At 33.1% G+C, this 12897-nt stretch overlaps 1 protein-coding gene across 1 annotated transcript in view; it reads left to right on the top strand.

Moving 5' to 3' along the window:
• Positions 1-273: 273 nt before the first annotated feature.
• Positions 274-12897, top strand: part of LOC106458027 (acyl-CoA desaturase-like) — a 23210-nt gene continuing 10586 nt past the window's right edge. Inside the window, exon 1 of the mRNA XM_013917476.2 lies at positions 274-317. The gene's annotated coding sequence lies outside the window, so the exon portion shown is untranslated. The remainder of the gene's footprint in view (positions 318-12897) is intronic.

The raw sequence follows: 12897 nt of genomic DNA, 5'->3' as shown, positions 1-12897 counted from the left end.
CTATTTGTATTATTCTTTAAAAAACTTTATTCGACTTCTCTTTTCCACACACATTTGGCTAAAAGGGTTCTGGTTGGGTAAGCCTGTTGTAACATAGTAGTATGGTTAGGTAAAAACCATTCTTAGGGTAGTTTCCTCATTGGTTAGTGTTGCATGTTTGTTTCCTGGTTTCGAATCAGATCTTCGGTAACAGTAAAACATACAATCTGTCCTCTTAAACTAGAGGTAATTTAATATAGTCCTTTATACTTGAAGATTGTCCATCTGTATTTTATTCCATTGTAAAATTAATTAACCAGATAGACATAGTGCTAAAGGTGAGTATTTTATTTCCATACATTCACAACTAGCTATTTTTTGAGATTTTTTTATCAATTTGAACTCCCAGTATTTTATAAACTCTTCATTAAAGATTTTTAAACTTAAAGTTATAATCTAGGTATTCAGAAATGTCGTGTGATTAAGCTCCTAAATATTGCATAAGATAGTTGACGATTGAATTAAGAATAATGTTCCAAATAATGCTATGCCCCCAGTGGTTAAGTGGTAAGTCTGAGGTCTTATATAGCCAAAAACCGCGTTTCGATACCCGTGGTGCAGCACAGATAGCCCATTTGTAGCTTTGTGCTTAATAAAAAACAAACAAAAATAACGCTATTAAGCTGGTTCTTCAACGGGATATTATTTTTAGTTTATATGAGACCTTACATGTTAAGAATGTACGTTCATATTTATTTCGGTCTTAACAGCTCAATGAATATGCAGTTTAATTCCTTAAGCACGTCTTTTAAACCATGTTACTTACATACTAGTTCGATATTTGGTTTCTTTTTATACATATTCGATAGTACCACCAGAATAGCAGCGTTTTTGCTAACAGTTGGACCAGGCTGTGTTTGTACAATTTTTTATTTATGAGGATGTTATTTGATTTATGTAGAGGAGCATCAGAATCACTAAGCCTCTTAAAATCAAACTTGGCTAAACAATTTAATATGCACAATAAAAATATTAATAGTTAAGTAGATTTAATGTAAACAGCCTATATAAACGCCAATAGGTAGACGTATACTATATTTCAACAGTCCTTGTGGTTGTACAAGTATAAATTGCAAGGCTTTGACAATAGTATAATCTCAATCTCCCTTTTTCACTCTGTGTAATTATTACAGTTAATTTTATGAAAATAGTTATTTAAGTGAGTCAACCAATCAAGTTATTCTCTTCCTCTCCGTTCATAATAATTATAGCCCACATTCTGGGATAGTAAGATCATGAAAACGGATATTATTTGTATGTTTATATAAACATATAAAAAATGTGAAATATGCCTCAATAATAGTCAGTAAGTGTAAGTAACTGCATAATACGGCCTGAATTTTATCATTTACATATGCTTATTACTTATTAGTATAAATACACGATGATAAGATTATACCAATGTTGTCATTCAAGTAGACGCTTTACCAGATACTTCTTCGTAGCTCAATTTCATAGAGATGTTGAAAAAATATCGTTAATAATATTAGAATTGATTATAAGCACGTTTTTGTGATGTAAAATAACAAGTTTTATCCGGTTGCATGTCATGTTTCTTGTTTTATTTTTTCTATTTTTAAAGCGTTTTCCGTAGCGAACGAGGGCTGGACCTGGCTAAATGATTATGTTGCTCGCATTTTCAAGTGTTACAATAAAATCCCACTATTCGTTCAGACAAGAGTCGAACATGAATAGTGGTAAGGGCTGTCGACTAGCCGCATTTCTCTCTAGTCATTCATTTCAAAATTATTGGCGCATATGTGTAGATAATCCTTAGTGTAGCTTTGCGCGAGATTCTGAAACAAAAAACAAACGAGGAAACAATAGCAAATAAATTAGTTCTTTTAACAGGTTTAAATGAGAATGCATCAACGAAGAAGTAGCTGGCCTATGAAATTGGTTTTAGGCGGAAAAGGCAACAAATAAGTAATAATTGTAGAATTAACATGAATAAACTTACATCCAAAAATATTCTACTTTGGATAACTTACTTTGAAGTTAATTCACGCATGAATAGCTTAGTCCAAGTAATAATGTTTCATAAAACCTTATCTGACAAAGGTGTCAAAAATACGCTTTACAATGGCCAGAGGAAAGTATTTCAGAAATGCGGTAACAAAGTCAATTATTATAAGAGGTATAAAAATATGCTTAGAAAAAACAATGAATTGCGGGTTTCTATACTCTATACTTATACAAACGTTTTCAAACTGGGGTCATGGACTCCTAGGCGTCGCAGGAAAGTGTGAGGGGGCATAGCAAATACAAAAAAAAACAACAAAACACAATAGTATTACAGTTTTCAGTTTTTTTATAGATTCATTCAGCGTGGGGTCTCATTCAGGATGTTGAATGTTCTGGGGAACTTTGCGCTGAGAAAGTTTAGGAATCCCTGTCCTAATAGATTATATGCCCAACTCACAATAAGCAAAACAAAATGTACATAGGATTCATATTTTATAGAAATATTTATGCACTTTTGCATAGATGTACTCAATCATTGTGAATTTATATTACCATCAGAACTATGATGGAGTTTTAGTGAACATAGTATTTCGATTAAAACATAACTTTATTGTCATACTGCTATAGCATCGTCTGAATTGCTTATAACTTTCTGTCAGCTAGAATCAAATCTTGAAACAGGTACCACGACTAGATTATTTAGAATAGTTCACGGTGTCTTCCTTAATTACTTACAACTGTCAGAAACCATCATGACTAAAGTCACCTCAGAATTTTGCTGTACAATATTTTCATCCTGCTCAACTTCAGGCATGTTTCATGACTACATTGTTTAGTCTAGCTCCCTGAGGCTGCACTCTGAGTCTATGAACCAATTTATCAAGAGAGCTGTATTTTTCAAGATTGCTCGACCCAAAAGCTAGAAAAGTTTTGGTTATGCCATAAGTTGAATACGCCCCCAGAATCTATAAGAAGGGTGGTTTCCAGAATCAAATGTGGCACAGTTTTTACTGTAACAGTTTTTTTTTTGCTGATGCACCCAATGTAAACGCAAAAGTTACTTCTCAATTTTGGATGAACAAAACAAAATGTTTATTATATGTACTTTCTTTTTTCACATCATGTCGAAAAGCATAAACATATAACAAATTTATAAGTGCTAAATATTTTCGTAATGTCCATTTTTTCCCACATATTTATCACAAGATAATGCTTTAACGTGACCATCGTTTTGTCAAGACTGTCCCTACACTGCTGTTGTCGGAGAAAGTTGTGTAGAATAGCATTTTACCAAATCTGGAGAAAGAGGAAGATGTGGCAGTAGACAAATGCAGGAAATCAGAAATCCAGTTAGTGTCACTACATCTCAAAACAGAGACAAAAGATGTTACCTGACCCTCAGAATAAAGTTAACTAAAGTTAGACTAAGCAGTGATTGAAAAACTTGAGGAAGGTTGGAGTATTTAAAGATCCCAAGAAAGCTATGTCTGTGACAAATAGCTTCAAGAATCTGATCACTAATATACATATTCTCGAATACTTCTACGTATTTGGTATGTTAAGGAAATCCTAAATGTAGCTGGAGTTATAATTTGGAATATTCACTATGATGTAGCACCAATATGTCCAAGGTACTGTTTTCTTCTGGGCGTTGAAGAATGCTACTACAAAACAGGTATAAAGCAGAGGAAATGCTATATTCTAATACATTAGGTTGCACAAAAAAGTTGTCATGACATTACATGTTGCTGAATTTATCAGTTTTTCATGCATTAAGTAGTTGTGTTTCTAGCAGTCCATTCAATGGATTAGGACAACAAAATAGTTGAAAATGGTTGTACATCATTCCGAAACTATCAAGGCATCAAGAGCAGAAGTGAAAACACTTCTGATATTCGTAATAAAGCTTTCTATGCCTATACAAAGTTGGTGTGTCTCTTGTATGATAGTCACAAACAAACAAGTTCGGACTGTTTGTTTTGTAAAAATAGCTGTACATGTGATGAAGAAATTTTTCTCAGAATCCTCGAGCTCTTTAGATGATGATGATGAGTGCTTAAGAAATGTTAGAGGACATGTTTTATATTCAAATTCCTGTCTAATTACATTTACTGTCAAAAGAGGGGGCCATTTTCTACATCTAATCATCCTCAAAATATCATAATTATGTAGCACACCTCTTCTTTATGTTTTCTATCTTGTAGAAAAATAGAGGTGTTTCTTTGTAACCATTATAAATATAGAATGGGCAGCTGCTTTGTGTAACCTGTTACAAAGGCACATTTAAAGTATATTGTGAACATTTGATAATACCGGTATAACCTTTTAAGCGATCAAATTATAAGCGTTGAAAAACGCCATTTATATGGTTCTATGGGACATTATTTTCAACATTATGAGTCAAACTTTTTTATTTGTGTTCTTTGATGCCTTTTACCAAAGTCTGCGCAATAAGTGTTGTGTTGTTTTTTGTAAATGTCAATAAAAGTAACCTGTTTGCAAGGAAAGCATGATGAAATATTGTCACACTGAAGACTTTTACCATATTTAGCTTTGGTAACCACCCGTCTGATAGACCCTAATAGCCAACACAAGATACAACCAAAACGTTCTAGCTTTCCGGCTGAGCATTCTGCTCCAAATGGCTACAAGATATCTGGACCATCTATCTTACTATTCACATCTCTTTGAAGGCATTATGGCTATGATCACTTTTTTGCTGTGTATATATTGTCTCTGCCCAAATTCAAAGCAAGAAGCAGGACTAGCTTGTTTATTATAGTTTTTTTTTCTTTCTCTAATTGCTCGTAACTATCAGCAAGCATCATGAGTAGATAGTCTACCATCTATCGTTGTAGCATCATTGTGTCTCTGCTTAACAATTTTAATCACGCACTTTGAATAACTTTCTTATTTTAATTTGTTGAAATAGCGTTCTTTTTACTTAACTATTCATATGTTTCAGCAAAAATCATAAACTTGCCTGGTTAGCTAAGATCGTTATGTCAAAATTCAGCGACTGCTTATTATTAATTTGTTTAGTCTAGCAGTCTATGGAAGCATTCTGTTTCTGTTCAACTGTCATTAGGTACCATAACGTGTCTGTTTAACCTAGAATGTTGTGGCGAGTTTGGCATCTACTTAAACGTTTCAAGAGTTTTAACCAAGCATCATGACTAGTATGTTTAGTGTATTTGATTGTGATATAATTCTGTTTTTGCTGAACTATTTACAGTTTTCAGTGCCTATTACGACAAGTTAGCTTTGTGTAATTAGTTTACAGCTTAATTTTGTCTCTAGTTAATTGTTTACAACTTTCAGTACCTATTACGGCACATCAGCTTCGTGTAATTAGTTTCGGGCTTACTTTTGACTCTGGTTAACTGTTTACAACTTTTATCACTCCCGCCAGTTGTTGGGAGTAATGGTTTCATTCCACTGCATGAGTGTGAACAGTATGACTCGAAAATATTTCATCTGAGAGGTTGAATGTCCCTCAAGGACTAATTGATTACATCTTGTACAAAAATTAAATGTCCCCTAAGGACATTCAACCTCTGTACAAAATGTAATCAGTCCTCAAGGACTAATTGATTACATATTGTACTGAAATTAAATGTCCCCTAAGGACTGATTACATTTCAGTGAAAGTAGCTCATGGGTGAAAGTCACACTGGAGGTCAACCGCTTTCTTTAAAATGGTAACAAATTGGGTAAAACAAAAACAATCAAAACCGAGAACAAATTAAGATAGAAAGAGGATATGACATATGGCACATACACATATAAGTTTGAGGATATTTTTATATGTTTTTTGGTTGTATAAGTTAAGTTGATTGGTGAAAAAGTTGAAAAGATTGAGGGTTGAAGATTGCACTTTGTGAGTATCTTTCTAGTTAGAAGTTATAGTTATATTATTTTGGTAACGTTTCGTCACGGTTTATTGTTACTTACATAAGAGGTTTCAGGGTACGAGTCACGTCTTAGTTTAGTAGGACATTTTTGTTATATACTGGGAATGTTGTTGAACTTTGAGAAATGAAAAACTAAAGAAGAATTATGTAAATGATAAACAGGTTTTCTAGTGTTTACTAGAAAAAATTTAACAAAACTGTAATAATATTGTATACAATATAACCGGCAGCAAACGATGTTTGGTTTTATTTAAAAGTGTGGAATACAAATCTGGTTTGACACATTTTATTTAGAAAATAAATAAATGGTTTATTTTTGAACATTTCAAGTGTTACTTAAGTGTTAATAATTCAGAATACTAACTGTTAAGAGAGGTATTCTGTAAATGTTTTATCTTTACTAAAATACTTTGATTTGTATATGATTGAGGAAAACAAAAGAAAGCTCATCATGGGTATACGTTTTAAGAGCTCAACCAATGGTTTGCGTACTGTTGAGAAACGTCATAACGACAAAAGTAGTTCCTAGTTGATAGGTCGACTTGTTATATTATCTAAATATTATGCTCTATTTTCGAGATAATACACATTAAACATATTTAGTACAAGAAAATAGAGCATTTGACCAGGATAAAAACGTGTTGTTGATAATAATGTAATGGACTACTACCATACATTTTTAAACTTGTTGAAATGAAAGTTTTGTAGCAGAAATTATAACACCAGTAACTAAATTCAACTAAGCTTTCCTAATTATTCCTAGTATCTTATCACAAAACCTTGTCGAAACGTTGTACATTAGCTGTTATGTTAAACTTATATTAAAGTTTTTCTTCATTACCCATTCAAGCCGTCTCCAAGCATTATTGGTCTCAAAGTGGGTTCTTCGTCTTCGAATATAAGAATATTTGCTCTGTCAGGATTTCTATCATGTAACAAAGCACTGAGTAAGAGAAAAAATTAGTGTCATATTTAGTGCCGGGAAAATGCTTTTAAATTGTGTTTAACTAGTTATGGATCATTCACTATGTTTCTCAGTGAAGTAATTTTTTTATTAATTAAGTTTCTATTTAGTATTGAAAGTGAAGTTTCACAATTGTTAGGTTGCTAAGCCATAACGAAAATTCGCTAATCAAGGTCGGGGACATAAAACAATTGTTAGGTTATTAATCAAGATCGGTTAACATGAACAACCGTTATATTACTAATCGAGGTCGGGGTGGACATAAAACAGTTGTTAGGTTATTAATCAAGATTGGGTGAATGTGAAAGAATTGTCAAATCGCTACTCAGGATTGGGTGACGTTTAACAGTTGTTAGATATCTAAGATTATCAGTAATGAGTTTTAAGACTGATGTGAAATGAAGTGAAGCGAGTGTTAAGATACTTAGTATGATAAGATAAAGAGTAGTATATGTTAACCATCAATCAACACTGATGTGAAGTTGAATTATTGTTATGTTGTTAATCCATATTTTAAGTGAAGATATTTGGCTATTAAACAATACCTGAAATATAATGAAATCATTATTAAGTTGGTAACTGTTACGGCAAGTATTTAATTAGATTTTGTACAGTGTAAGTTGCAAGTCTCTGTAAAGCATCGTATATTCTGCTCTAAACTTTTGTGACCTTACCTGGAATGGTCTTAAACGTCAGAATAATTGTTCAATAACACCAGCCTTTTGCTACTCGTTGGTAAGCTAAATGGACAGGCCATTGACTTCATGTAATTGAAAGATTTTTTATTTTATTTTTACGACCTTAAAAAAACTGTAAAAAAGTATCAATGTAACGCATGCTGCATGGAGTGATTCGTTTGAATGCATATAATAGTGTCACAAGGAAGACAAATTACTAACTAGGATATCGCGAATCCTTTTCCTGGCTAAGCACAAAAAAAAACAAACAAAAAAAAAACGCTAGAGCTGTGGTACTGTTACTCGAAGAAAAATTTTACTAATTTTCGAGCTACAGTAATTTTGATCCAAAATATTGGGTATAGGAACATACAGCTACATATCAGCCTTTTCAATAATGCACACACACACACATAAAAAAATATATCTGCTAGTCTTGTTTAAAACTCATGTTTTTATTCATTCGTTATGCATGTTAAACAATATAATCCTGGAGGAAAAACACCAGGCCTAAATATATTTGTTGTATGTGTACTGTTCGGTGTTATTGAATGAGTGTACAGGTAAATAATTGCACCCATAATAAGCGAATAGTAAGGCTCTATGACCTAGTATTTTCCAAAATGAACACTCAAGAAGTGTGTTTTTTATGAACAAACAATGTTGCTATTAACAGTAGCATGAACAGGCATCTTAGACTTAAACATTTGTGCAGAATAACAATAAACACAACAGGTCATAATACGGGACTTATATGTGACGATGAAGGGTTAAGATGGGCAAAGAAAGGTTTACACCACTGCTACTTTCTTTTTCTTTACTATAATGGACAGTTAGATAAAAAACTTGAATTGAGTTGCCCTTGACGACAACTGTAACCATATTCTCTGAGAAAAGTAACACTGGTAACAGAAAACAGAGAAAGAACATTTTATTAACTTACGCCAATTATATCACAGCCACTCTGACTACTATACGAAAATCGCTACTCAGGATTGGATACTTCTTAGTCGTCATGTCACAATTTCAATATAGTGGTTTAAAGTAGTGAATAACGAATTTCTAGGATAAAAAATGCGCGAAAATGTACTTAAATTCTAACTTTTATAGAACTAACGTTATAGGAGGCTAGATCCTAATATCTAAAAATATTATATATGTGATAGGTTTTGCCCCAAAGACTGAACTTGTATTCTCTAACTGAACACCATGCATACATTATTTTAAAAGGAAAAACACACACAAAACATGAAACTCGTCTATTACATTGTGACAAAGGAAGTGTAGTAGTTTGAGTTATATAAAAAGTGCCTTAAAGAATCTCTAGAGGGCTAGCACTTTAAGTCGAGTTGGTAGAGCACTCGGTTGGTGAGTATGAAGTTTCAATTGAAAAAGAAGAAACATATATGTATGTACATGTAGAACAAATAAATTATAGCATTACCATAAATAAACTGTCATTAGACTATTGTAAAAAATATATTACCACGTTAGCATTCAGATGACAAAAAGTTGCCACAAATAGATTACTAGCCTAACCATGATTTCCTTCTAATTCCTATTTGTACAACATGCCCGAGTTAATGTTTGCTATCTTCTGCAAATTTTATAAAACCATTGTGCGAACAAAATATAGTTCATGGTGTTTGTATAAAAAAAAGACTATTAAAGCTTATGTAATTAAGACCTTAAAGCTATTTTTATATTGAAGAATACATTTGATAGATAATAACAGCTTTACAGAATAAGATTTTGTTTGTGTGTTTGTAATTAAGCACAAAGCTACACAATGTGCTCTGCCCACCACGGGTATCGAAACCTGGATTCTAGCGTTGTAAGTCCACAGACATTCCGCTGTGCCACTGGGGGACCAGAATAAGCTTCCACAAAATAATTAAAATTAGGTATTTTTTTCTACTGAAAGCCTTTTTACCCGAAAGGAGGCTGAAGGCTGCCTGGAGAGGTCAAATGTTTTAACCACTCATACCATCATACAGTAGTGTATTGTCTGTTAGTCAGTCAGCAGACACTAAGGGATGTCAAACCCATTGACTACTGATTCGCCGTATAGGTATAGTCCGCTTTCGGCAGTTGAATGCAAGTGTGCTGTATATAGTGTTCGGCTCGCAAACATTCCGCGCGCGTAGAAAGCAGCCGCAGTCAAAAGGTAATTTTACAATTTGTACTGCCGTGACGTCAGTAAAACATGCGCATGCCATGACTCACGAAAAGAATTATGCACTCTGTAGGCTACAACACAGCATGACATATGAACTTCAAAAGCAAGAAATACAAATATTTGTTACTCTTAATTTTGGTTTTATTTACTCGTGAAACAGAAAATTTTCTGTTGAAAGTACATCAATTTATAGAATTATTTTCGCAGTTATTTTTAAACTACCTTATTGCCCCTGATTAACGCCCCCTTCCGGTATTTTATAAAGCTTACCTTGTGTGACAGCGATGCCCCCCAGTGGCACAGTGGTATGTCTGCGGACTTACAACGCTAGAAACCGGGTTTCGATACCCGTGGTGGGCAGAGCACAGATAGGACATTGTGTAGCTTTGTGCTTAACTCCAAACAAACAAACAAAACAAAGTGACAGCGATAACAATCTAACATATAATCTACTTTTATTATCGCAATTTTGATTTGAAAAACAAATACACACACATACTTATTAGAATTGAAATCAACAAATCACACGTGAAAAATAGAATCTGGAACTGTGCACATACTATAACTAGCGTCCTCCACCTATGCAGTTTGCAACGCTCCCGGGGGTGTTAATTAGGGGGTAATACAGTATTCAAAGGTCGTTGAAACACAAACAACGACAATAAACGCACATAATCAACGAGACTTCTTCCCGCATAAACAACAATTTTTAATCCCTTGGGAGCTAGTTTTATGTATAACATTAAAGCACAACATTTAGTTTTTACAATAAGTTTTATACAGTTTGAACATATAATTGTCAAACTAGTTAGTTTAAGTCCTTATTACAACTAGATAAGCCAACTTGAATCCTTCTTTTTTCTCGTGTTTAGCGCTAAAGAATATAAACAAAAACAATTATAAATAGCACATTTCAACATAGTTTACTCTCTGCAACAGAAAATAACACCTATAGTTTAGAAAAAATAAAAATTGAAATACTGAAAAGAACGAAAAGAGTTGAAAGAAATATAAATCTATTCTTTAACTTTAAAGAATAAATTTTGAAAAATATGTAAATTGTTATATAAATGAAAAAAAAAAAAACGCGCTAAAGAAATGTTTTTGTATCGCTATCGATTTCGCAAGATCTATGTATACTTTCTTTTCACCCCTTTAAAATGTGTCAAAATGAAATATTTTTTATTCTGATTTCACGTAAATAAACAGACTTAATGAAAATACATCGCTATCGACTAATGTCTTTGTAAAGTGTTTTTAGAACAAACATGGTCTATCAAACTTTTTTTTTTATTTCCCGTCCTCTCTTAATTAACAACAAAGAAACCTGATCTTTTTATGCATGTCTGTGATTATACTTAAATCATGATATGAAAGTAATGAATTGAATTTTCAAACTTAAATGTAATTGTTTGTTTATACAAAGCTTTGGACATTGTTTTAATGTATATGAGTCTTCGTTTAGCTATTTATGCAAACGTACCATGTTGTACTGAAAAACGTAAGGATTTTTTGAAAAATGCGCTCACTTGTGAAATGAGCATTTCCTTTATAAAACAGATATTTTGATTTAATCTTACCTTTATCGAACATATCATCCCTATATACGATTACTTTGTTGGCAGCATCTATTGTATTGTACAAGTAACATTATATAATATTATATAATTCTCTAGGTTTTAGTTTGTAAGCAGTATTCTCCAATATAAACATATGGTTTAAATGGTTTATTATGTTGCTGATGGATTTTCAAAACTGGAAGCTCTGAGGAAAAATCTACCTAGAACGGAGAGTTGTTGTTTAAATCGAAGCTACATAATGGGCTATCTATGCTCTGTCAACCATCAACCGTGGGGAATCGAGCACCAGATTTTAGCATTGTAAGTTCGTAAACTGATCCATGGAAGAGGGTGGAACTTAACGGATAAAGTGGAGATGTTAACTAAACGCTAAGGTCTGTATTTTGCAGTTACAACTTAATTATTCCATTGCTAGAGCTAGTCTTGCCAGTAAGAACAGCAAAATGTCTACACTTCAAGTTTGCAATGGAAACGGTATTTTTATTTAGTTGAACCAGTCTTTCTACCTCGTTTGTCATTTTGCCAGTAAATATTCTGAAGGTTTTTAAGACCGTCCAATTTGAAATGAAAGTTTTTCATAATCTGTATATTTTTGAAGCAAGGACAAAAGCAAAAATTTAGTTTACTTCAACTCTGGACGAAAGAAAACTGAAAATTTTCCTGGTTTGGCCACATCGCACGTGCTTTAATAAGAAAACAAGAGGTTGTTAGACTTTATCTTGTACAGATCATGCATTATTTGGCGCTCTTAAATCTCCAAGGTGACTCCAGATACAAACACTTTCCTCATAGATCTTTTTCTGCAGCTTTAATAAGTTCCCAAGGTTGAAAAAGGGTGAACTGATTCTATAAATTTCCTCTTGAATTAAAAACATAATATAAATTTACATTTTGAGAGTGCCTAGATAAAACTGGACTTAATACATCAAAGATACTTTAAGTGTATTTCTTCTTAATGTCCAAATGATTCTGACTTTCCTTAATAAAATAACTTTAATAAACAATTCTCAAGTAATTAAGCAAACTAAATTATGTACTCTTTCTTATTCAGTTATCTAAAACAAAGCCGATATTTTCCCAAATCTGTGATATAATTCAGATCAGAGTCTTTTTTTCTGTGAAGAAGGGAGTTCTCAGTCATCACTTCTCTCATGTTTGGCCACTCTTCTCCTTTGACTATTGATAATGAGACTATCTGAAGATGCAGATCTATCTTCATAACTTAGGAACCATTCCTTTAGTAAAGGATGACAGTGCGACAGAGGCTCATACGATTCCTAGGGAGAGCTACATTCTGTAATTTTTCAACACCGTTCTCAGCTTGGACGCAATAATTGAGATTGATAATGACAGCCTCGAAAAGTTATTGTAGTAACGCTGCCCAATGTCATGTCCTGAAACTAGTGAAATAAGCCATCAGGATTCCTTATGTACGTACACGAATTATTCATGTTTATCTTTCATAGGTCTTTTGTATCTTCTTCCACCTTTCGTTTAATAAGGGCCCGGCATGGCCAGGTGGTTAGGGAGCTCGACTCGCAATATGAGGGTCGCGGGTTCGAATCCCCGTCACACCAAA

This window comes from Limulus polyphemus, unplaced genomic scaffold, assembly GCF_000517525.1.
Source record: "Limulus polyphemus unplaced genomic scaffold, Limulus_polyphemus-2.1.2 Scaffold405, whole genome shotgun sequence".
NCBI classification, from domain to species: Eukaryota; Metazoa; Arthropoda; class Merostomata; order Xiphosura; family Limulidae; genus Limulus; species Limulus polyphemus.
This window is presented reverse-complemented; position numbering and strand designations above follow the sequence as displayed.